Source organism: Lagenorhynchus albirostris, chromosome 18 (genome assembly GCF_949774975.1).
Source record: "Lagenorhynchus albirostris chromosome 18, mLagAlb1.1, whole genome shotgun sequence".
Classification (NCBI taxonomy): Eukaryota; Metazoa; Chordata; class Mammalia; order Artiodactyla; family Delphinidae; genus Lagenorhynchus; species Lagenorhynchus albirostris.
This window is the reverse complement of record NC_083112.1, coordinates 74,849,858-74,874,528: the sequence shown is the minus strand read 5'-3', so window position 1 is coordinate 74,874,528 and position 24,671 is coordinate 74,849,858. Positions and strand designations below refer to the sequence as shown.

Genomic DNA, 24,671 nt, shown 5'->3' with positions numbered 1-24,671 from the left:
ATTTCTGGAGCTGGAAAAAGGTGCAGCAAATTTGGAAGGCATCTAGACAAGAGCAACTAAATTTATATTAATAAATTTAATATATAAGGTGACTTCCTCTGGCAAAACTGGTAGCCCAACTCAGACCCCACACCAAAGGCTTCCTGGTCACCTCCCAGGGGTCATTCTTTTGACATTTTTCTACTGTTGCCATCTACTGGTCAAGAATGAATTCTGTTGGTCTTGCTGTTTTGACATTCATTGATTTGTATGTTTGTCTTTAAATAATTCAGAAGATATAAATTATGGGCCTATTATATGATAGGCACTACTGTTACAAAAATAAGACATTGTCCTTGTCTCAAAGAGTTCATGGTTTTGTTCAACAGAAAGACAAAATGAGGCCTTGACATCAAAGGGGTATATAGACAAGGGTGCAAAGGAACACATGAGAGACATCTAATCCTGTCTTGGAGGTCAGGGAAGAATTTTCACAAAGAAGTACAAAGAAATGGTTCAAATATGGGGTCCTAGTGTCAGAAAGGCTGTGATGTGTTTGAGAAGAAACTCAGGGAGGAAAAATAACTGAAATCTATATGACTTATTAAATTGTTAAAATTGAAGTATGAATCTATTGATTAAGCCATATTATGGTTTGTAGAAAACACACAGAAGAGGTGGTTTCAGTGTGAACCACAGAAAGGATTTTTAAAGAAGAGATTTTTCTTCACAAGAGTTAATCAAAGATGAGTAATTTATATCCTTTAACAAATTTTTATCAGGCACCAACTGTGTACCAGGCATGGTGTGTATGCTGAGGATTAAACAGTGATCAGGACAATGAGGGAGGGCTTCCCTGGTGGCGCAGTGGTTGAGAGTCCGCCTGCCGAAGCAGGGGACACGGGTTCGAGCCCTGGTCTGGGAGGATCCCACATGCCGCGGAGCAATCAGGCCCGTGAGCCACACCTACTGAGCCTGCGCGTCTGGAGCCTGTGCTCCACAACAAGAGAGGCCACAATAGTGAGAGGCCCATGCACGGCGATGAAGAGTGGCTCCCGCTCAATGCAACTAGAGAAGCCCTCGCACAGAAACGAAGACCCAACACAGCCACAAATAAATAAATAAATAAAATTTAAAAAATTTATTTAAAAAAAAAAGACAATGAGGGAATGTAAACTGATACAGCCACTATGGAGAACAGTATGGAGGTTCCTTAAAAAACTAAAAATAGAATTACCATATGACCCAGCAGTCCCACTACTGGGCATATACCCAGAGAAAACCATAATTCAAAAAGACACGTGAACCCCAATGTTCATTGCAGCACTATTTACAATAGCCAGGACATGGAAACAACCTAAGTGGCCATTGACAGACGAATGGATAAAGAAGATATGGTACATATATATGATGGAATATTACTCAGCCATAAAAACGAATGAAGTTGAGTCATTTGTTGAGACGTGGTTGGATCTAGAGACTGTCATACAGAGTGAAGTAAGTCAGAAAGAGAAAAACAAATATCGTATATTAACGCATGTATGTGGAACCTAGAAAAATGGTACAGATGAACTGGTTTGCAGGGCAGAAGTTAAGACACAGATGTAGAGAACAAATGTATGGACACCAAGGGGGGAAAACCGCGGGGGGGTGGGGATGGTGGTGTGCTGAATTGGGCGATTGGGATTGACACGTATACACTGATGTGTATAAAATTGATGAGTAATAAGAACCTGCAGTATAAACAAACAAACAAAAACAACTAATACTAAACTTTCTTGGGGTTATTTGTATGGAAATATGTTAATATAAATGGTTCAGACATTACATGACATTTCTAAAAATCTTATATGTTCTGGTATAATGTTATAAGGCATAATTCTAGTTATTACTTTAAAATGTATATCAGAAATAACTAAAATAATAAGTTTGAGCACACCTTGCACTCATTTGTCAGCTACTCCTCCTGACGCTCAGGATAAGTGCCCACTGAGAAGAAGCAGCCCTGCCCGTCCTGGGGTTCCCCTCACTCTCAGTCCATGTGTCCTCATACCGATCCAGGTCACCTGCAAATAAACATGGCTATGAACTTGAGGCATCAAACACAAGGAAGGCAGAGTGCTCTTATATGATAGGATGTGGGAGTCAGGCTCTCCCTCTGTAGACCTTTGGTCTAGAAATTCACCCAAAAGGGCCATACGTACAGGGGTGCATTGGGGATTCACAGCAGACCACTAACAGGAAGTTGGGAATAAATGGGGTCATGTATTTTACAATGAGGCTGTGAAGGATAAGAAGTACCAACTTATACTTAATGACTCAGACAAAGTTGGGATTGTGAGTGGGACAGACGTACTTCCCGACAAACGTGTGTGTTGCCACATTTATGCCTGGGTGCAGGTGCTCCTGCTATGCCTCAGGTAGACGTTCTGAGGCTTCAGAGGGAAACACACACAACATTTAAGTTGTCTCCGTCTTCCAGTTTCCCAGTTCCAGGAGCGTGGGTTCTCCTCTTACATACCTGCCTGAGTCAGGATTCTCCACAATACACACATATGTGTATACGATTTATTATAAAGATTATATAGACCACGCGGAGACTGAGAAGTCCTAAGTCCTGAAGTCACTTCTGAAGCTGGAGACCGAGGAGAGCTGATGGTGCACATTCCAGTCCTAGTCGAGCCCTAAAGCAGTTGGAGAGCCATGTGGCAGCTGGAAGACGGGGTGAAGTTGCCTCTCACTCATCCTCTTTGTTCTATTCAGGCCTTCAATGGATTGAGCGAGGACCGCCCACCTCAGGGAGGGGCCATCTGCTTCTCCTAGTCTACGGACTCAAATGTTAATCTCGTCCAGAGACACCCTCACAGACGCACCCCAATCACGTGCAACCAAATGTCTGGGTGTCCTGTGGTCCAGTCAAGTTGATACGTAACATTAGCCATCACGATGCCTACACTTCCTATTTGGATTTTAGTCCTGGAAAGTTCCTTACATAAGATACGGTCATGGATTCTTTACCCTTAAGCAATTTAAGAAAGAGATCTATTCAGGGATCTGGCAAGAGAGAGAGAGAGTGTGTGTGTGTGTGTGTGTGTGTGTGTGTGAGTGTGTGTGTGTGTGTGTGTGTGTGTGTGTGTGTGTGTGTGTATGTGAGGGATGGACGTGAGAATTTTTCCAGGAAGAGCTTCATAGCTTCCATCTGACTTTCACTCGTGTTCTTGACACCCAGCATATTAACCACCATGCGGTACAAACCCCACAGGCTATAGGTTAGGGTACTGAGCGGGGCATAGGTGTGCCCAGATGCACACACCTCTTCAGCAGAAAAACTAGGAGAAGAGCTGTCACATCGTCTCACCTGGTGTTCTTGGCCCTCACCTGTGCTCCTTCTAGACAGAATCCAGTATTTAATGATTTAGTGATTATTAAGGGATATAGGATAATTTGCTAATATTACTAAGTCTTAGAGATGTGTCCCAACACTCCACTACTTAGCATTTGTGAGCTTCAAGGGACAAGGACCACGTTGTCTTCACGCGCTTATGAGAGATGTCACATGTTCTAAGATTCTGTTTGGTGTTAAGAAATTTAAAATCATGAGATCTTATACTTTCTAAGCTTTATTTATGAAATTCTCCAATATTATTTTCTGCGCTTGCTTATGGATTTGTCTCTCACTTTGGCTCATAGCTTAGCCATAGCACATAACAAAAATATTACAGAACCCTGGACTCTGTGAAACAAAAATCTGATAACTACTGGAACTAATGGAAAAAAAATTTTAATATATTTTATATTCTCCTTAACATTCTGAATAGAGATTATTGATGTTTTATTTCAGTATCTCCTGTTTGTTTAATCATTTTCCTTACTTTATACTAAAGTATTTCTAAATAACAAGAGGAAAACAGTTTTATGATATCAATAATTTAAATTCACTTAATTTAAAAAATACAATCTTTTAAATGTCACATTTATCTCACATTCCACTTTTCATTAAAATGTCCCCTGAAGTGTGGATCTTATAGCTAAGAGAGCATTTACCGTCGTTATCATAACTATGAAGATGCTCATAATCACATTGGTGTCTTCTTTTCACAGACTACATGCCTTTCTGAGCGTTTTAAGATCACATTTAGTTATTCACAGAGCCACCCAGCGAGACCAATTGCTCAGATGAATATTGGATGACTGAATGCTTCGAGTAATATATTTTCCTTTATTTTGTGTAAATGTGAAATTATTTCAAACAGCATGGCAAGGTTCACCTCCTCTTGAGGGGAACAATTCCCGAGAGTTCCAGCAGGTGGCAGCATAGAATATCGCAAAAGGGCCGAATCGCCGCAAACAATCCAAGCACCAGCACGCTGTTCACCTTTTACCGTGACTGAGTCCGCCCCGCGACCTTTAACGTGAAAGTAACATGCGTGTACATGCTAACAGTGAAAATAACTTTTCAGTATGGAGATAACATACCATGCTAAAGACAATCATAATAAAAATAGCTAAACTATATCGAGAGCTAAATCTACGCTTCCCACCGTTCTAAGCACTTTATACGCGGCATTTATGTATTACTCACACCAACCTTTCTGTTGGTATTATTACTGTGTCCATTTTACAGGCCACAAAACCGAGGCAGGGACTTGGCCCAAGTTTTCACAGCTGCTAAGTGGAGGTGGTAGAATTTTAAACCAGGCCATCTGGCTCTAATGGCCAGTCTTTGAACCACTGTCATGCTGCTAATTGTGGGAAATGCAGTAACTGATGAGAATTCAAAGGACTAGGAAAAATACGATGAGTTTTCAGAAGAGATACCTGAGTATTAAAGGTAATTGTTAAAAGGTGGAGAAATTACTAGGTCATTAAAGAGTGTTTCAGTAAGAAATAAAGAAATGAATGAATAAAACTAGAAGAGAAAATGAGGTTTCAAGGAGGCCTGCAGTTAATGGTAAGAATCAGAGCACTCTGATGTAGGGCAAAGAGAGGTAACACGTAAGGGCAGGAGAGAGAAGAGAAATTCGTGTGGGCACAGAAAATGTCACAGGGGCACACGGGGCCGTGGAGAAGGCTCTGGATCGGGATGGAGCATTAGCCAGGGAATCAGTCTTGACTGTGTCCTGTGCTTCACCCTGCCCATCTAATTCCAGGATGAGGTCTCCATCACCTCCACCTGTGCTGTGGCCAGAGCACATAACCCCTCGGTGGGGGAATAGGACAGAGTTTACAGAATATCTGTACTTACCCATAATTTTTCCTTTGTGTGATGATTAGGAAGAGTAAGGAGATTTACAGATGACCTTTGATTTAATGTTTTTATTTAGTTAATTACTGTCCTATCTACTAACGTCTCTCTCCCTGAAACCCTACTCACCGTGGGGTACTGGCTATTCTCTGAATACATCCCTCACTTTTATACTTCTGTGGGTTTATCTTGTTTCCCCAAACGTGGAGGAGCCCCATCTCCCAGGCCCCTGTCAATAATGGTTATTGGACTAATGTCAATATTGACCAAAGGAGAGGCAGAATGGACAGGTTGGAGAAATAAGGGCAGGGGCTTGTCAGAGAGGCTGGGGTAAATAGTGGCTCGTGTTTCAAAAGCACTGGGATGAGAAGCCTTCTCCTGGCATTGTCAACTCTGGTGTCACCGTGATTTCTCCAACCGGGTGGTAAATTCCTTTCAGAGGTGGAGCCACCTTTTGTTTACCTTCAAGGTCCTCCCAAACTTAGCTGCTAATACCTCACACCGTCCTTTGAGTCCAGTAGGAATCAGTGGCTAGTCGTAGAGGGTGGAGTGGGGCCAAGTCCAGCTAGTATGGCGCCTGTCTTATCTTGGCTGGACCCAAGCACCTCTTACCCAGATGTCTTAGCAGCGCTGGGCCAACAGGGAGCTGAAATCAAGCAGAGATTCTTTTTTCTAATTTGGGAGAGAGAATAAACAGCTATAAAATATGGCCACAAAGACAATAACCAGGTTGTCTAAGTCACGGTTGACAAAATGAATATGTTCAGGAAAGCTCTGTAGGAGGTACACTCTTTCACTCCCAGGCTGGAAAGGAAATCAAAGCACCCCCAGGTGTGAGGGATCTGTCCACGTGTAGCACAGCCTGTGTCCAGGCTAGAAGAGGAGGCTGAGTGGGTAGATCGTCCTCTTGGAGGAAGGCTGTCAGAAGCTGAGTAGGACTCAGGAGAATCCAGATATTAACTAAAGACCACCTCTTAGTACCATGGCACTAGGGGCTGGGATCTCAGCATATGCATGCAGGGGGTACATGACATTCCATCCACAATGGATGGGGTAGTCCCATCCCTTGGAGAGCCATTGCTTTACTCTTCTTATGTCAGGGTGAGACTTCCGGTGGGTGTTTCTTTTACTCTACCCTGTTAAATAGTGTCTTATTTTTTTTCTTTCTACTCATGTGAGTTCTTCTAAGGCAGGTACTGTTTCTCTAACAGTGCTTGAATATTCTGAGATGAATTTACATGTCCCTTAAAACTGAATAAAAGTGCAATTATAACTAAAAGTAAAACACACTAAGCAAAATGAAGCCACTGATAATATCACCTAAAGAGAGCCACCGTGATTACAGGGGAGTTACAAAACTGGCGTATACTGTAAGTCTTTGGCAATGTGTTTTTTCACCTAAAAATGTTTTGTGCTGGTAACACCTGGGCCTACTGATCAATGAAAGATATCATTAAGAGCAGGCTTGAGTACTCCGAAGTATTTTTGTTAAAAACCTAATCATAATCAAACCTCTATATCTAACTTTCAATTTACAAGTTATACAGGGATTGGAAGATAAGTTAAATGACAGGAATGCAATCAACAAAATTCAGAATATGGGAAATTTTATATGAAAATGATTACTTTTTTATTATAAATGAACATGAGATAAAGCAGGGGATCGTTATAGACTAAAAAGAGACATCAACAAAATACAAAGATTGGGCCTCATTTGCTTCCAAATTCAGGAGATAATTTTTTTTGAACATTTGAACCTAGACTTGATATTTAGATTATATTATTTATTGTTATTTTTATAACAGACTTGTGTTAAACTCATTAAACATATCATATCTGCTAATAGTACATATTGAAGCAGTTACAGACAAAATGATACTGTAACTGCGAATTGCTTTAAAATATTCTAGCAGATACTTGTGTTTCCAGCTAATGAGGGACTAGATTCCAGCAAAGCAAGCCTTCTGTATCCTCCAAAATTAGAAAAGCAACACCCAAAACAATACTTCTCACCTACCTCCCCACACCCACCCCCCAAAAGAAAATCTGTTCAGAGACATCAGAAAGGAGCCAAGGCAGCCAAAATTGAGGGTCCAAGCTCAGAGAGGGAAGAGAGAGTCGAGCCTGACATTCCTTGCTGCATTTCCCCTGAGGTGTTTGCTGATATGTAAGTTGGACAGGAACTGAGAAACCAAGGAGAAATCTAAGCAGAGAGCAGCGACTGCGCAGAGCTTGGCTATCTCACAGCACCAGGAGAAATTCAGGCTACCATACCAGCTAGGACTGGGGAGGCCGGTTCCTCAGGGGCTGAGGAGTAAGCAGGGGTTCGTAGGTTTCACGAGCTAGAGACAAGACTCTGAGTCTCAGGCCTGCAAGGACAAGGCACTCTATCAGACATCCCATGCTCTTAGCTTGGATGCTGGAATACCAGAAGGACTGCATCCTCAGGAAAATGCAAACCAGAAATCACCCATGACCTCTAAAATCTGCAGCCCCAAACCTGCCTCAAAACCAGGAGGTATACCCTTGCAGCCATAAACTGGAGAGAAAATAAAATCATATTCGGTTGGAAGACACAGATGCACATGTTGCAAAACTTAATTCCAGGTTGGATTAGGAGGATCTTTCTCTATTCCAACTGCTTGTCGAAAGCTAAGTGTTCACACAGATGCTCTACAATTATTTATACTAAATATCCAACATTAAATCTATAATTCTCTGGTGAAATTCTCCGTGTTGTCATTCTCTTCTTGAACCTGACAAGCACTCTATTTAATAAGTTATTGCAAGGACTCTATCTAATAAGTCCAGTGTCTGGCTCACCTGTAGTTCTGTTTCTATTGTTTGTTTCTCCTTTTCTCTGCTTCTTAACAGATTCAATCTAATCCTTATCAAAATTCCAGCTGCCTTTTTTGCAGAAATGGACAAGCTGATTCTAAAGTTCTTTGAGAAAGCAAGATATACAGAAGAGCTAAAACAAATAATATTCTTTGCTTTTCAAAAATAGTTTAGAATATTTATCATATAGGTCTAATAATTTTCTTATTAAATTTATTCCTAAGACTTTTTATAATTTTTTCCATATTGTCAATTTTTTCTGCTGTGTCCTTTTCTAGGTTCTTATCAATGAAATATACAGAATCAATTGATTTTTTGTTGTTATATTTTATATAGCTACCTCCTCAAGTGCTTATTAATTCTAGTTGTTTCATACTAGAATCTTGGACTTTTTTTAGCTATGTGATAATGTCATTAGTGAAAAGAACAGTTTAATCAATGTAATATATAGTTTAATTAATATAATCTACCACATCAGCAGACTAAGGAAGAAAAATCCTATGATCCTATCCATTTTTCTGTGAACAGGCAGGAAAATAATATTTGAAAAGTACCCAAACTGATTCATGATAAAAACTCTCAGCAAATTAGGAATGGATGGGGCTTCCTCAATATGACAAAGAACAGTTACCCCAAATCCACAGCTAAAATCACACTTGATGAAAAATGATGTGATCTCACTACATACCTATAAGAGTGGATAATGTCCATAAAACTGACAAGACCAGAGTGAGGACCTTCTTCCTGGCTTGATCAACTGCCTTCTCCCTGTGTGTTCACATGGAGGTTCCTCGGTGCATGTGCACAGAGAGAGAGAAAGCTCTGGTGCTTCTTCCTTTTCTTATAAGGGCACTAATCGCATCATGGGGACTCCGCGCTCCTGGCCTCACATAAACCTAATTACCTTCCAAAGGCCCCACCCCAAATACCATCATGTTGGGGATAAGGGCTTCAACATACTGATTTTAAATGTATACTAATATTAAGTCTGTAACAGTGAATTTGCAAAATAAGTAGCTCAGCATTACTGCTGCATAAATTGCAGGTGGAGAAGAGAGAAAGTAAATGCATATTAAAAATTGGGCAATACTCTATCTTTAAAGGTCTCACAACAAGGTCCTACTGTATAGTACAGGGAACTATATTCAATATCCTGTAATAAACCATAATGAAAAGGAAAATGGAAAAAAAATCTTGCAAGGAAGTTAGATTTTATTGTGTAAGTTATGGAAAGCTATTGAAGAGTTTTACATGGAATAGCAACACAATCAGAACAACATTTTAGGCTTAATCAGGTAGTAGTATTGTAGATGGATGGGTGATAAGTAATAATGTCAGGGGGGGACTTGTGAAAAACATATAATGAGAGTCTGACCCAAGGCAGCACTTGACAACGGGGATGGAGGGATGAGAATAGTTGTGAGATGTACAATGAAAAATCTGCAAGAAAACTTAGACATGGGAGAGAAAAGAGATGGAGGTTGGACAATGTCCCAGACTTGGAATGTAGAACCACAAACTCAACCTGGCAAGGAAAAAAGAGCAAGGGAAGAAAATTCAGTAGTTCAGTAGTAGAGGAAGTTGAGCTGATTGAGAAACAGATATTTGGGTTCATTGAGTACACATTTAAATATATATATATATATATATATTTGGATTTGGAAGACAGCATTTTTTAGGAGAACATTAAAGTGTCAAATTCTATAGAAAAGTCCAATAATATAAGATCAAAACATCAACCATTCAATTTAGCAAATGCATAGCACAATAAATGGGATGCACATGGTCCTTGCCAAAGTTCACACTATTTTAAAACACATATGAACACATAACCATGAAAAAATTTCAAAATATTTATCCCAAAGTGTTCCATGTGGGGGACAGTTTACTGAGAAGTAAACTGACTACTCTCTACTCAATTAGGTAACATGAAAGGGGCTAGTTATGTGATCTTAGACTCAGTAGTCCCTGCCTCACATCAAAAATTTTAAGTGATTGGATATAGTTCAGTTATCCTTCCCACTATTAGTTTTAGCTTTTAACTTTTAGCTACTGTCATCCCAAAATAGATAAAACCAATGTGACTCCTAAAGGTCATGGCTAATATCTACATGAAGTCTCTAAAACAGTAAAAATTAATTTATTTTACATCTAAGCTTCTTTCCTGTCTACCTTGGGAAAAGATTAAACATAATAAAATTGAAGTTAATTTAACTATATTCTTGTTGAGATTTCCTGGGTTTCTTATTAAAACTCTAATTGAGTATCTTTGCTTTTCCTCGGAAAATACTTTTCAGTTGCCAGTTCCCTTGCTGGCTCCATGTGCATTAACAAACAGTGACCAGTGGGACCTCTGAGTAATTCAATATCGAGGTGCTGAGCAATCTGAGATGTCAGAGCACCCCACAGGAACGCAATTATTTCCTCTGCAGATCTCATCATTCTCAAACTGGGATGAGGTCTGTACGAGTAGAATTGCCCTTTCCTTGGGAAAATATGACTTTCTTTGCTGTTAATATTCTATGTACTTATGTTCAATTAGAGGAGAAAAATTCTGTTGTGGCTGATCTGAAAACACTTTTGCTAAAAATTACAGGTGGTTTGTCTAGAAAATTAATGTTCATCCATATTTATTCAGTTTTGAGATATTTTAGGGCACAGGTAAATGAAGTGCTGATAACTTTGGCTTAATGTGTGTATACTCCACTTCTGTTTTTCTTTGAGCATCTATGTTCCCCAGGCTAGGTGTGGTCACCAAACTAAGATGGGATTTTGCCTACACACAACCCAAAATCTTGTTTCAACACCTGCTTTATTAATGTCTAAAATATACTTAGGAAAAGTGTTGAAGTCTTAACCTATATGGAAACATTAAAGAGATATTTCCATTTTATTTGGAAGGAACTACACTTTTGAAGCATGAGAAGTAACTGTCTTTGTTTTTACCACCACTTCCCGTGACCAGGGTAGTTAATTTCCTGCACAAAAAGACCATACAGGTTTAGTTTTCTCAACATCTTTGCTGACCAGCAATACAAGTATTTTGTTCCTGGTTTATCTGTGGGATTTCCTTTTGAATTCCAACTTCCTTTTTCACTTGAATTTACTTTTTCAGCCTCAATAAAATAAGAGGCTGAAAGCCAGTTTGCTGGGATGAGAAGTTGTTTATTCTTCTTGGTAGGCACCAAGCATTTGCAGAGGGTCTGCTGAGCATTTAACACTGGGTTAACATGTAAGAACAAAAATTTGAATGAAACACTTTCTGTCCCCAAGAGGCTCCTCGCCCAAGTGGGGAGTGTGCTGAAGCGAGCACAGTGAACTGTGTGGTAAATCCTTTGACATAGGAATGCCTGAAGAGCTGTGGGTAGGAGAGAGAAAGTGGTTCCAAGTTGAGAGAACACGGGCTAAGGTAGGCGTGAACATACCACATGCTCCATCTGGGGATAGGCAAAGCAAAAATTGCACCAGACAAATGTAGACAGGCAAACACGACTTCATTCCAGGCTATTGTAATAGGAGAGAGAGGCCGGAACTCAGTCTGACCTTAATTCCACTGAAATAGGGCAGGGGGATTTTCAAAGTCAGGATTCATCAGCTTCACCAAAAGAAAAAGCAAACCTTCTTGTACCCTTGTGACAGGAGTTAGTTTTCCAACTTGGAGCAAATCCCACCAATTAATTCCACACCTCCGATAGAAACTGGAAAATGGGGTGCTATCTCCCTGGACGTTTATACTTCAAAGAGATGTCTCCAAGCCCTTGACAAAAACAGTCCTGGGCTGTAAAACTTGCAAGAGTCTCTAAAAAAGATTTGCATTCATTACAAAGAGGCAGAGAAAAAATTTACAAGTTTTCTAAAGTAACTGCTCTAAGAAAAAGGAGGTCAGGGTCTAGAGTAGGAAGAAGCCTGATTAAAGTTTGGTGACACAGAAGGGAACATTCAGGATTCATGCCATCCAGGGCAGGATCTAGACTCTGGAGCACATAGACCCTGGAGTGACCAAGTGACAGAAAGTGAGAAGGTGGTCCAGGGCCAGGTCAGGGGTAATCTTGGAAGCCCTGATGTGGAGTTTAGGCTTCATTTTTTAGAAACAAGTAATCATTGAAAGATTTTAAGCTTGGGAATAAAATGATCAATTTTAAAAGCAGGGAAATATGCAAATTTTTATGAACAGAGAATTGAAGAGGGTAAGACAGGTCATAGGAAGAATAAAAGAACATAGAAGGAATTATCTTGCTTAGTACTCAAAAGTCTATGATGTGGACACTTATTCCACTTTCATGTGATAAAGCAGAGGCTCAAAGTGTTTAAGTGATTTTTCCAAATGTTGTAGCTTAGTTGTACACTTAGTACACATGGGCAGTGTGTCTCCCAATAAGCACAGAAGCTTCCCACTTGACAACAGGGCTACTGAACCAGTGACCATCAAACAGAATATGCTGTGTGTTTGCTTTGTGAGAGATGGGTGACCGGTGAACGATAGGGTGTGGTAATTATGGATGGATGGTACTTGCATGATGATGGAGAACAGAGAAGTGGGTCAGTATCAGTGTCAAAAGGGTTGAGACGGACATCAGCTCTTCCTAAAAGTACCCTCCTGGGATCTTGGCCAACATAAGCTTCTTTGGGTTTCCTAGATTCAGTGAGATAATACACACCAAACAGCTTTAGAAACTGTAAAATCCTAAGAGACGAAGGCTATTACTTTGGGAGGGAGGCTCAAGAGGGAGGGGATGTGGGGACATGTGTGTGCATATGGCTGATTCATTTTGTTGTGCAACAGAAACTAACACAGTATTGTGAAGCAATTATACTCCAATAAAGATCTATTAAAAAATTTTTTTAAAGCACATTAAAAATTATAATATTGTACCTAAAAAAAATAAGAACATAAAATATTTATAAGTCAGTTTCTATCTTAAGTGCACTAGGGTGGATTACATTCATTAGAGACCCATCATGAATTTTTTATAAAGTGAGAAATTATTTCCTGTTGTATTCCTGTTGTTTTTCATACGTTTAAGGCTCTCTGTGGATGACTCAAAAACCCTCCTTGAAACTCCAAAAAATGCCTTGAGAAAATGTCTACTTAAATATGCATCATTTAGAATATTTTGTGCGGCACGTTGTAGAAAACCCAACTCAAAATGTTTTAAACGACAAAGTTAATTTACTGGGTTTGCAACTAAAAATCTGGCATCAGGAAAAGAATCTTTATGTAATAACTCAAGCTACATACCCAGGGCCGTGATTCATCCTGATTCTTCCCTCTGCCTCACTCAGTGCTGGTTTCATCCTCAGCCTGTAAGGGATGCGCCGTCTCCCACCACTCTCCCCTGCAGTCGCGCCTCATGTAACAGCAAAAGGGCCTCAACAGTTCCAGACCTCAGTCCTTACATTGTGTACTTCATAAGAGGAGACAGGATCACTCCTAATAGCTTCTGTGGAGAGAAGAGGAACTGTTCCCTTCCCAGAAGACCTTAGCAAGTATCTCCTCACATCCCATTGTTCTCCTTTGGCTTCTGGATTTTCCCCGAGCCAACTGCTGTGACCAGGGAATGGGGCGTCATTGCCTGGTGTAAGGCGATCGGAGTCTCCCCTGACCGCCACAGCAGAGCTTGGCTCAGTCCTGCCCCACGCACACGGGCCCAGGGGTGTGGTCCCAGAAGGATGGGTAACTGTGCTGGGAAGCCCACAAGTCTCACTGTAAACCACCTTTGTGGTTGGCTTGGTGTGTTCCATTGGAAACATCCAAGCTTAAATTCAACCAGTTTCACCAAATAGATCTATTTGGGGGGATTTCTTTTTGAGTTATGCGGAAGTTAATGGGATCCTCCTCCAATAGGTTTGTTAAAGACCTACTTATATTTTCCTCAAAGTATTCTATGGATTACTTAATAACTTAGTGTTTTGATTAGTGGAGTCTTACTGGAATTTGTCTGGGATCTATTTTGGCATGATGTTTACGTGAGGATCCAAGAAGCCTTTTTTGGGGGGAAAATTGTTCTAAGATCTCACGGTCTTCCTTCCTGTATCCCTCCTTCACCTGTGGCCACAAGTCCTCTAGGTCTGCAGCATGATTTTCACTGTACTCACTCATGTGAGCCCAATCCAATTTATTTTATTTTAGGTTTTGGCTAAATAGGCCAGGCCTTATTTTCATAACTGAATTATCTTATTTGCACTCATTTCTTCCCATACCACTGGAAAAATCAAGTACAATTCTGACCAGCAACTTCTCCACACTTTTCAAGATGGAATCTGTGATAATTATTTTTAATTTCTTAACTAACTCCAGGCATTAAAGGAAACTTTCTGAGATGAAATTATATTAATGTCTTCGGAATAAAAAGACATTTAGGGGGCTTCCCTGGTGGCGCAGTGGCTGAGAGTCCGCCTGCTGATGCAGGGGACACGGGTTCGTGCCCCGGTCCGGGAAGATCCCACATGCCGTGGAGCGGCTGGGCCCGTGAGCCATGGCCGCTGAGCCTGCACGTCCGGAGCCTGTGCTCCGCAACGGGAGAGGCCACAAGAGTGAGAGGCCCGCGTACCGCAAAAAAAAAAAAAAAAAAAAAAAGACATTTAGGAAAATATATATGAGGTAAGATTATTCTAAAAGAAAACAAAAGAACCTTAGTTCTTTTTTGGGCAGCAATCAGTTCTTCCGAAAAAAAATGCTATTAGCTCAGAATTTCCTTTTAATAACTGGTGTACTTTTCCCATAATATACTTTATTCTGCAAAAATTGTCAGAATGACAATTTGAATACTGCTTAGTTCTTTCTGAGTTCATCTTAAAGAAGTTTTAAAACCTCTGATATAATGGACTATTGATATCTTTGGACAGATTATTAAATTTCTGAGGTCAAAGGGAATTTATAAATCATTCTCTTATTCAAAAAGGTTCATACACTTCTCATTTTAGTGGGGCATTTACCCAGCAGAAACTATTGTGTATACATGTAGTATACATGTGTTGTATGCATACTCTTGGTGTGCGTACACACCTACACCTTTAACAAGTCTGTAGAGAACCCACAATGATTTTCTGCTCACCAAGCAATTCTTGGTTCCTTTACACTCCTTAAATGTCTTGTTTATTGCTTCTCTTTTGTTGACATTTCTTAAGTCCTTCTCTCCGCTTATTCACTTTTCCCTGCTTCAGGATCATACCTAGAAGTATTAAGTTAGGAGGGTCAGGAATTTCATTATAGATTCGGAAAAAGGGGAAGCCCTAGCTGAGTGTGTGAGGAAGGAGGGTGCAGTAGAGCTGGACTGACCAGGGTGCCGGGCAGAGGTGGACGGGCAGAGCTGCCGTCCCCGGAAAGGAACAGCAGGGGGCACTGTGGGGGGGGAGGTAGAGCAGCCCCTGCCCTATCAGTTTTGTTTGATTACGGACAATGGGATCATTCTTTTCCTCCCTCCCTCCCTTCTTTTCTTTCCTTCCTTCCTTCCTTCCTTCCTTCCTTCCTTCCTTCCTCCCTCCCTCCCTCCCTCCCTCCCTCCCTCCTTTCTTTCTTTCTTTCTTTCTTTCTTTCTTTCTTTCATAGCAATTAGGCAAAAGTCCTCAGAGCCACTTCAGGGTATAAAACTAACAATATAATTACCTTTTATTTTAACAGTTGGATTTTAAAAATGGTCTATAGTAACAACAGCCATTTCTGTCCTGTGAAGTTTTACACAAAAATGTCATCTAATCTTTTCAACAGCCCTACAAATCTTATTATTGGGTCCATTTAACAGATGAGGAAAGAGAGGCTCAGACAATACGAATATGTATTCCAAGACTCACACAGTGGTGGAGGAGGTGCTCTCATCCAGGTCTTCCGATTCTAAACTGTGTTCTCTTAATAACCCCACTCACTAGCAACCATTCTATTTGAACAGTAAAACTTCATAAATTATTAGGAAACCTAGGGAAGTTCCCTTTGAATTAGCATAATACTTCAATAATAGAGCATCTAAAAGAAGAATGGAGTCGCGTCATGTGAAAACTTTTCACAAAAGCATCAACGGGTAGTTATTTTTAGGTTACTTGCTCTATTGAAATGTTAGAGTGATATTAAATTAGCAAGAATTCATCTAAAATATCTATGTAATTTAAATACTACTCTTATGTTTTATGATTTAGATCACTGCACATGTATGAATTGTTTATTTATATTTATTTAGTGTTTCAATTAGTTTGTTTATTCCCATATATGCTTACTCCACAGATTTTCTACAAGATGTTCTACAAGGTGTTCTATCTACCTGGCTAATTTGGTTATTTTAATGCTGATTCCTTTTTAATGTATGGGGGCCTGTCTGTGGGGCTATTACTAAAAGCCTTATAAAGGAATTTGTCTGGGAAGACAGATCTAGAGCATGTAGCTCAGAGCCACACATAGAAAAGTCTGAGAGATCATGGTAATGGCTTTTACTAAATTACCAACTGCCAGTCAGCCTGCTAGGCACTGCTCCTTTCTCTTCATTACGGTGATATTTCAAACCAACCCACTGTAATATGTGCAGATGTCAAAAACTGAACCCACCTTGCAGTATTGTAGATATTTGAGAATGTTTACTTTCCTGAGCTAGAAATTACAAACATTAATTGTATAATGAACTTACACAGGCCACTGTCCAAGAATGCTCTGTATTATTGAAAGATTCCACTGAAAGCTTCATGTAAAAGGTTAAATAATTTCTGAAGACCAAGATCTGAACAAATCCTTACCCAAACACCACGTATTTTTTGCCTTGCAATTTAATGGGTGCCTTTGTAGATGGGATATCAAACAGATGAGGGATTTTAATAAAAGTATATGCTCAATACCATATTCTCCCTTTGAGCAGGAAGCATTTTCCTCGACAAGCTTATGGGAGACCAAATGTACAGTGTGCATCTGAGTGTGGGCCTCTCCATCAGCAGCTTTTGGGAAATATGTCTCCTTGAAGAGCAAAATGAGCAGGAATTGCAGAGTGAGAGTCACCAGTAGTGAAAACAATCCTGTGCCTGATTAATCATCTAATTATCACCTACTCTTGATAGAACTATATCCTCATAGTGGAGTCTCTGCAAAGGAATTTTGAGTTCTATAAATTACATTTCACTCACAAGAGAGCGGGTATTATCCTGCTGCGTGGAAACAACAGGCTGCGTGGAAACAACAGACAGCAGGGAAATAACATGTGTTGTCATCTTGGTGACTTGGTTTCAAACCTATTTCTTTCTCTTAAACTTTTCATTGAAATATAGTTTATTTACAATGTTGTGTTAGTTTCAGGTGTACAGCAAAGTGATTCTGTTATACATTACATATATATATATATATATATATATATATATCCTTTTTTAGATTTTTTTCCATTATATAAAACCCATTTCTTTTTTTTTGGCCGTGCAGCTTGTGGGATCCCCAACCAGGGATCGAACCCACGCCCCCTGTAGTGGAAGCGCGGGAGTCTTAACCAATGGACAGCCAGGGAATTCCCTATAAAACCTATTTCTAACAGTTGTTATTTTTATGGTCACATGCATCATTTCACCCATGATTAACATGATTTTAGATATTTTTAAGAGATTATTTCCCTATTTGACTATTTCTGTTAAATGTATGTTACGTATCCTTTAATTCAGGTTTCTTCCCTCAAGTATGCATACATTTTGTTTGATGTATAGATGCTCTGTTGTATTCCTTGTTCTTTTGTTACAGGATTACGCTGTTTTAGAGAAGGAATCATATGTTCCCAAACCTCCATATTTGCTCTTATTTTTCTCCAATGGTCACCTGACAAATAAGCATCAAAAAAAGTGGAAAATTGAATTTCATAGGGCTGATCTGTCGAGTCCTAAAGTGACATAGCATTAAAACTAGGAGGCATCATAGATAAATGTTAATGATTGCACATTTTCTGCAATATTAATAAGCCTTTAATCTTGTCATTTTCAAGGGCTTTGTGCCCTTTCTAGGGTGAATTAAGCCTTGTTCTTTATCACAGGATTTGAGTAAAACTTTAATTATTGATATAATACAACCCTATTATAACATAGCTCATTATTCAAGTCAGGTCTACTAATATATATTAAGCACCCATTTTCTATTGGAACTATGCAAGGTGGCTGGGGACACAAATTTAGAAGCAAAAGACAAAATGTCACACTCTTTGGGGTTTTTAAAGTATCCCTATATATGGTAGCCCAGAGACTACCCCTTGAGATATTATAATCACATATTACAAAAATCTGAAATAATATAAAGAGCTTATAACCTGATAGAAGAGAAAGGTGTAGAAAGAGATAATTTTAATATTGTAGAGTTTTTTTTCTCAGTTGGTGACTTTCTCAGGTGATGTGAAATGGCACTCAATCCATTCTAAGGTTCAGGAAGTCATCACTGACCAAGTGATGCCATATCTGTATCGTGAGAGAGTTTGTGTGAACAATGAAAGTTTGGAAGACTTCCGGGGAACAATGCCACATGAGCAAGATGGATATAGCGTGCCCATGGGTGCAGAACTCTAATTGTGCAAGATAGAAGGAAGGTGAAACGGTTGCAGGTGAGGATGGAAATCTGAGGCTGACCTTCTGAGCATTCATTGAATTTAACTGGGCTTTGTTGTGGTAACACTTCCAAATATTGGTCACTTGACCTACTACAAGTTAATTTCTCCATCAGGTAAAGTCTGCTAGATACTGTGGCAAATCACCAGCATTGTTACAAAATACAGAACATCACACTGCCGTTCCAGGCTTATAATGCAAAGGATAGACACCAGAATATAGGACCTTAAGAAAGAAACAGATTTTTCTAATGGAGACTCATCCTTATGGGAGGGCACATTGTCCAGGACACACAGATTGAACTGCACACGGGACCGAAGGAGGGCCCAGTTGCCAAGGCCATCACAAGGGCTTGCAGTGAGAAGGCTTATGAAGCTGTAAACCGCCCCTCTTCTACCTCTCCAGTCCCGCCAAATATCAGTGGAATCGCAGGTAAAACTCCTTAGGAATTTGAAATGGGTTTTAAGTCGATTTAACCTGAATTTCAGGGATGACTGGGTTACTATTAACACAATGCCATGCTTGAAGAATGGTCTCAATCAGTGTTAGTTTTCCCTCATGCTCGACCCAATCATGGTTGGAGAAAAGAACACTCGCTAGGGGCAACCTAAAATGACAGTGACTCCAAGGCACAAGCAAACTGTGTGTTTGATAATCTAGGTTTTAGGGAAGGGAGTAGCAATTTTGTGCATTCCATGTTAGCCTGAAGGAATTCTTTTCTTTTTTACAGAGGACCTCAATAATTTTTATTTTTAAAATTCATTAAGTGACTAATTGTATCTATACTATTAAAGTCAACTGTTTACATACTTCATGATTAGGGCTTATATTTTAATGTCTTATTTCTAACTGTGGTTGTAACTTTTTCAAATTCAAGAGTCTCGTTTTATATCCATATCTTTGCCATAATGCAGAGACGTTAGTCACACTCCGTAAATCTTTGGGCATGGTGATGATGATTTGTGAACAAGAGTCTCGTTTTGCCTTATCTATCACTTTAGGTGCTATAATTGTTTTCCTGTTCACTTTAGCCCTCTTCTGAATTATCATCAACAAGAACTTGTCCTTGAAATTAAGACTATCTGGGGACACACGTGAATCATCTTCTGGTTTGAGCTGTAAGGGAGTGGGACACAGTTCAGTGTACTTTAATGGCATTATGTGTTTAAAAGATAGGGGAAAATAACAAGGAAATTTTTATCCTAATCATGAATGACCCTTAATCAGAACCCTACCTTCCGCGGCATGTTAACATTGGATAGATGGAACAAAGAATTCAAAAGTCAGACCTCGACCTCATTAGAGAATAAAAGCAAGAGGAAATGATGTCAGTAGCCAACTGTGGGATGCAGGATGAGAAAGCTCATGAAAATGAAGCTGGAGGGAATGTTGAGAAAAGGGGCACCACACACTCGAGGCCCCTCAGCAGGACCAGCGCTAACAGAACGAAGAAAGCGCCTTGATGTCCGCTGCCTCTCCACATGTGCTGATTAATTTCATAAGCTTCCGGTTTCATAGAATGGAAGCACATTTAACTGGAGATAGTTAAGGAAAGAATAATAACATTAAATAGATTAAGAATTTGTTTCCTTTTTCAGATGCACGAGCTGTAATCACTTTTAATCACCTCACATCTTTTAGCTTGGGAATATAATGGACACTTAGCTTCTTCATGTTTTAGGAGTAGCAAAATGGTGAAGTGAATTACTCATTAGTTTCCTTAAGCCTTCGTGTTTCTGCGCTCCTTCCTGCCATGTCTTTTCTCTAGGTCTCAGTTGAAATGTCTCGTCTCTTCTGGATCATTCTCTGATCTGCCCAGAGTCCACAAGTAGCCGGCCCTTCCTATTCATACGCACACAAGTGTCTCTATTGTAGTCCCGGTCATCTAACACCAGAGGTACTCATTTATGTTTCTCTTCTTTCTGTGAGGCCCACCAGGGTAAGGATGATGTTCTGTAGTTGTTTTGAATTCCCAGGTATTAGTACAGTGCATAAATAAACTTAAGAAATATGTGAGAAACATGAACGAGAGAAAGTCAAGGTCTTGAACACCAGAGGGGACTTCAGTCAGCGCTACAGAGGATCAGCTTCATTTTGTGACTCTCATTTGTCTGCTGATTGGATTGATAAATCGTGAGGTTGTGATTTAACACCATCAGGCTCCTTTCCCCTAAATTCCCGGGGTCTGAGAGGAGAACCTACTTTGGGCTCAGAAATGCAGGTCTTGTGGTGAGGGGGAAGTGGACAGAGAGACTTTGGTTTGTCCTTAATTGAGGCGGGGGATGGATTTAGGCACAGCAAAAATCCACCCTTTATTCGAATGTGTTCCCTCCTCCTCTCGGTCCTCAGATGACCCCTTCCGGTTTTGCTGACCTTGCCAGAAAGACTGTCCTAACGGTTATGATCACAGCCCGAGACAGTATGTCATAAAATAGACGTTGGTTCAATTATGAATAAAGAATAAGAACCACAAATGAAACACAGACAGCAAATGAAACCAAATACTGGGGGAAACAAAGAAACCAATTTTAAACAATAATTGATAACATCTCAGTATGTAAGAAGATTGGAACAGCCCTACAGATATTTATGTAATATTATTCTCCCACGATTTCTCAAACAAGAGCAAAATGCTTTTGTTATTTGTCCACAAAACCACCTTTGGCTTCCTTTGCATTAACACGTAGAATAAATGTTTGTGTGATCTTTTAAGGCTTAAATGAGATTTTGCCAATACCCACAGTGTGTTCCCTTCATCTCACGAACCTCCAGAGCTGCAGAAAATTACTATTTGAAGCCAGGTTGTATTTCACATAGAGGGTTGAAAATGCACGCACAAAAAAGACATGATCTCTAGGTGAACTGCTTCCTGGTGCTAGTAAAGTTATCCATTCTGTTAAATAAGCCCCCGAGAACTTGCATTTGCCTGGGTCCTAAATTTAATAAATATTCAAATGTTACTGATTGACCAGACACAAAAGGCTTACTCTGTGATTCCAATTATATGTCCTTCTAGAAGAAACAAAACTCTAGTGATGGAAAGCAGAACAGTAATTCCCGGGGCGGGGGGACTGGTTGCAAAAGGGCACGAAGGAACTTTTTGAGGTGATAGAAATGTTCAATATCATGATTGTGATGGTGGTTAAATGACTACACATTTGGAAAATTCATCAGATTGTGCATTTATAATTGGTCATTTTCACTGTAGGTCAACCATACTTGGATAAAGCTGATAAAATTGATTGACCGAGTGCATTATAACCTGTGATTCTTCTAAGTCATCACTGCAATTTTCTTATGTTTCAGAGTTATGTTCTGAAGAAATTTAGAAAATTCAAGTGTTTCTCACTCTATTGCAGGCAATATTATGGGCTACAATTGGGCTAAAACCAAGTCAGTTTCTAGATTAAGCAATTGATGGTGGGGCATAGACAGGATCAAGGAAGTGGGAATTAGTATGGTCCCTGCCTCATGTTCTGGGATAAGAGTTGATGGTATTATTAGTACGTTACCCTCTGGGGTTACTGACTTTCAAAGCTTTGTTTATTGTATTGGTTGATTCATTCTTAATCAATCATGTTGTGTGTGTGTGTGTGTGTGGTGTGTGTGTGTGTGTGTGTGTGTGTATGTTCACATATGCACATGCTCAAGCATTGTGTGGTGGAAAAAAATTAAAATGAGGGTTCCAGTTCTATCACTTACTAGCTGTATGACCTTGAATAAATCACTTACTTTAATGAAATTAAAAATAAAACGCTAATATTCAATATAGTAAGGGGTTCAAAAGGTATTGTTACTTTAACTATCAAAAGTAGTCACGAAATCAACCAAATTCCATGAGAAATTATCGCCTTGCCATAGAGGTAGCTGTTGAAGAGTTTGCAAGTTCATTACCTGCCACCTTCATGAGGACAGGTGGGAGGTAAACCCATGCGGTGACATTGCCACTGTCTGTCTGATTGTTCTCACAGCTAGTGACACATTTTACCAATCTGTCTAATGACTTCAGGTATTGATCTTCACGAAATTATCCTTCTATCACTCTTATTCTCTTCAAATAAACAATTAGCAGTATACAAGGTTGTTAAAGAATGAGCCAGTTCTGAACTCATCTGAACAGAATCACCAACAGAAACATCTTTGTTTCTCAGAGGTTAATATTTCAGTTTGCAGAATAAAAGCAAATATAAGAATAAATATAAATAGGAAATGTATATATAGTTTCAATTTCTCAATCTAATATCACAATTCATTCGATGTTTTGCCCTGTCTTCCTTCCCTTTTAAATGGCCCATGTTTCAGATAACTTACTGGAGTTACGATTTCTCATCCTGATATGATACAGAGAGCAAGTTTATGATGTCCACGTCTTGGGTCGGGAGGGGCCCTGAGGACGGGCTTTCTGACAGGTGATCGATTATCCTGGTTTGAGGGTAATGAGGAATGCCGAATTTATTCTTTGCACAAGTTTTCCAAAGGCAGCACAAACTCAGAATTTTAGAACCAAAGGGACACGATCGATCTTCATTTCTCAGAAGAGAAACTTGAGACTCAGGTCAACAGATGTGCTGCAAGTCGTACAGTGACATAATGCCAGATCTGGATGGAGCTGAGACATAAAGCAGGATCTGAATGCTGCAAATCACGCATTTAGTCTAGATGGCCCTTGGAAACATTATGCCAGGCATAGCGTGTTTTTTCATGATTTTTTTCTCCCTTTATCATCCACCTACCTGGTGTACCACCCCCATCTCCTCCCTCCCCATCCCCATTTCCTCATCTTATATGGCCATTGGCTGAAAGTGACAGGATTAATTGAGGATTGAGGTACCTGCTGAGGAGATAATCCTGGAAACTTAATGTGGGGTTTTAGAGACAAAAATCTCTCTTGTATTCAATGAACGGAGATATGATCTGAAATGACAAGGATGACACCATCACCTGTAGGTATATGGAAGGTAGAAAATATACCTAATTTACCAGGTGATTTATCCCAGGGGGTTTTCGACCAGGGTGTGTCAAGTGTTACCTGATCGCTCCCATTGCCTATTAAAAAAACGCGTGAGGACAAGAATAAGCAAAGGCTCTCAAAACTACAGCGTGACTTGCTAGTTTGGAAGGCTCCCAGCCCTCCAGATGCTAAAATTAAAAATGGCTTCTGAGTAAGTATCTAATCCAGAGCACTGTCAGGAAAGCTGGCATAGAGATGACGTCGAGAATATCACTGTGAAACGTTTAGTGACGCCTTGGAAAGATCGACCTTCCGTCAGACCAAGGGCCCTCTAAGGCCATGTGGCAGGGGGTGGTGCCTCACTGTTCTCTACATCACACCAAACATTGGACTTCTAGGAAACTTAAAGGGGGTGTTTCTCAAGCTGGTCAGCAGGGCTCATTTTTACGCGATCTGGGTGGAGTGTTGCAGGATTCCGTGACTTGGTTCCTAGCAAGGGTGTTAATCAATGGTTAACCTGTGCAGACTCCCCGGCAGCCCTGGAATGTGTTTCTCTCTCTTAGAGACTCTGGCAGAGACAAGAGCCTGAAAGGAGGGAGTCCTAGGCTCCATCTCATTCTGTCAATGGTCTGTAAATGGTGTCCCCGTAGTTTTCTTTAGATTCAGGGGAGCTCAGCCCCTCTGCCCTCCTTCAAAACCCAGCACCTTACCTTTATGCTCTGTTGTTGTTTAACCTCCTCACGCCTGGTGTAGAGTGGATCCCTATCTTCCCAGTTTGCACGGATGCTCTAAAGATTTCTCTGCCAAACTATCTGGACAAAGAGGCAGAGAAAACAAACACAAACAATATGGGACAGTGACAACATTGTACACATTCACATCCACACATAGACTTCTTTCAGTGTCTGATATCCATGAGTCCCAGAACAAGAAGTCTCAAAGAGGATTCCAGGACTTTGAAAACTTTTGTGGACAAGTTCTGTGTTAAAGTTTAAAAAGGTTTCTTTTTAGTAACATGCCTTGAAGTTTTTAAAGGCAAGTGTTCGTAATGTATTTACTATTTTTAAAAAATTTTTTAAAAGTTAAAAACACTGTGTATATATAACCTGGTTT

General features: G+C 40.0%; 1 long non-coding RNA gene across 1 annotated transcript; it reads right to left on the bottom strand.

Moving 5' to 3' along the window:
• Nucleotides 1-1,902: 1,902 nt before the first annotated feature.
• LOC132509025 (uncharacterized) lies at nt 1,903-24,368 on the bottom strand. The gene is made up of 3 exons (XR_009536855.1): nt 24,264-24,368; nt 5,720-5,889; nt 1,903-2,045 (listed from the first exon to the last, which is right to left on the bottom strand). It is a non-coding gene; the product is annotated as an uncharacterized LOC132509025 (long non-coding RNA).
• Nucleotides 24,369-24,671: the final 303 nt, after the last annotated feature.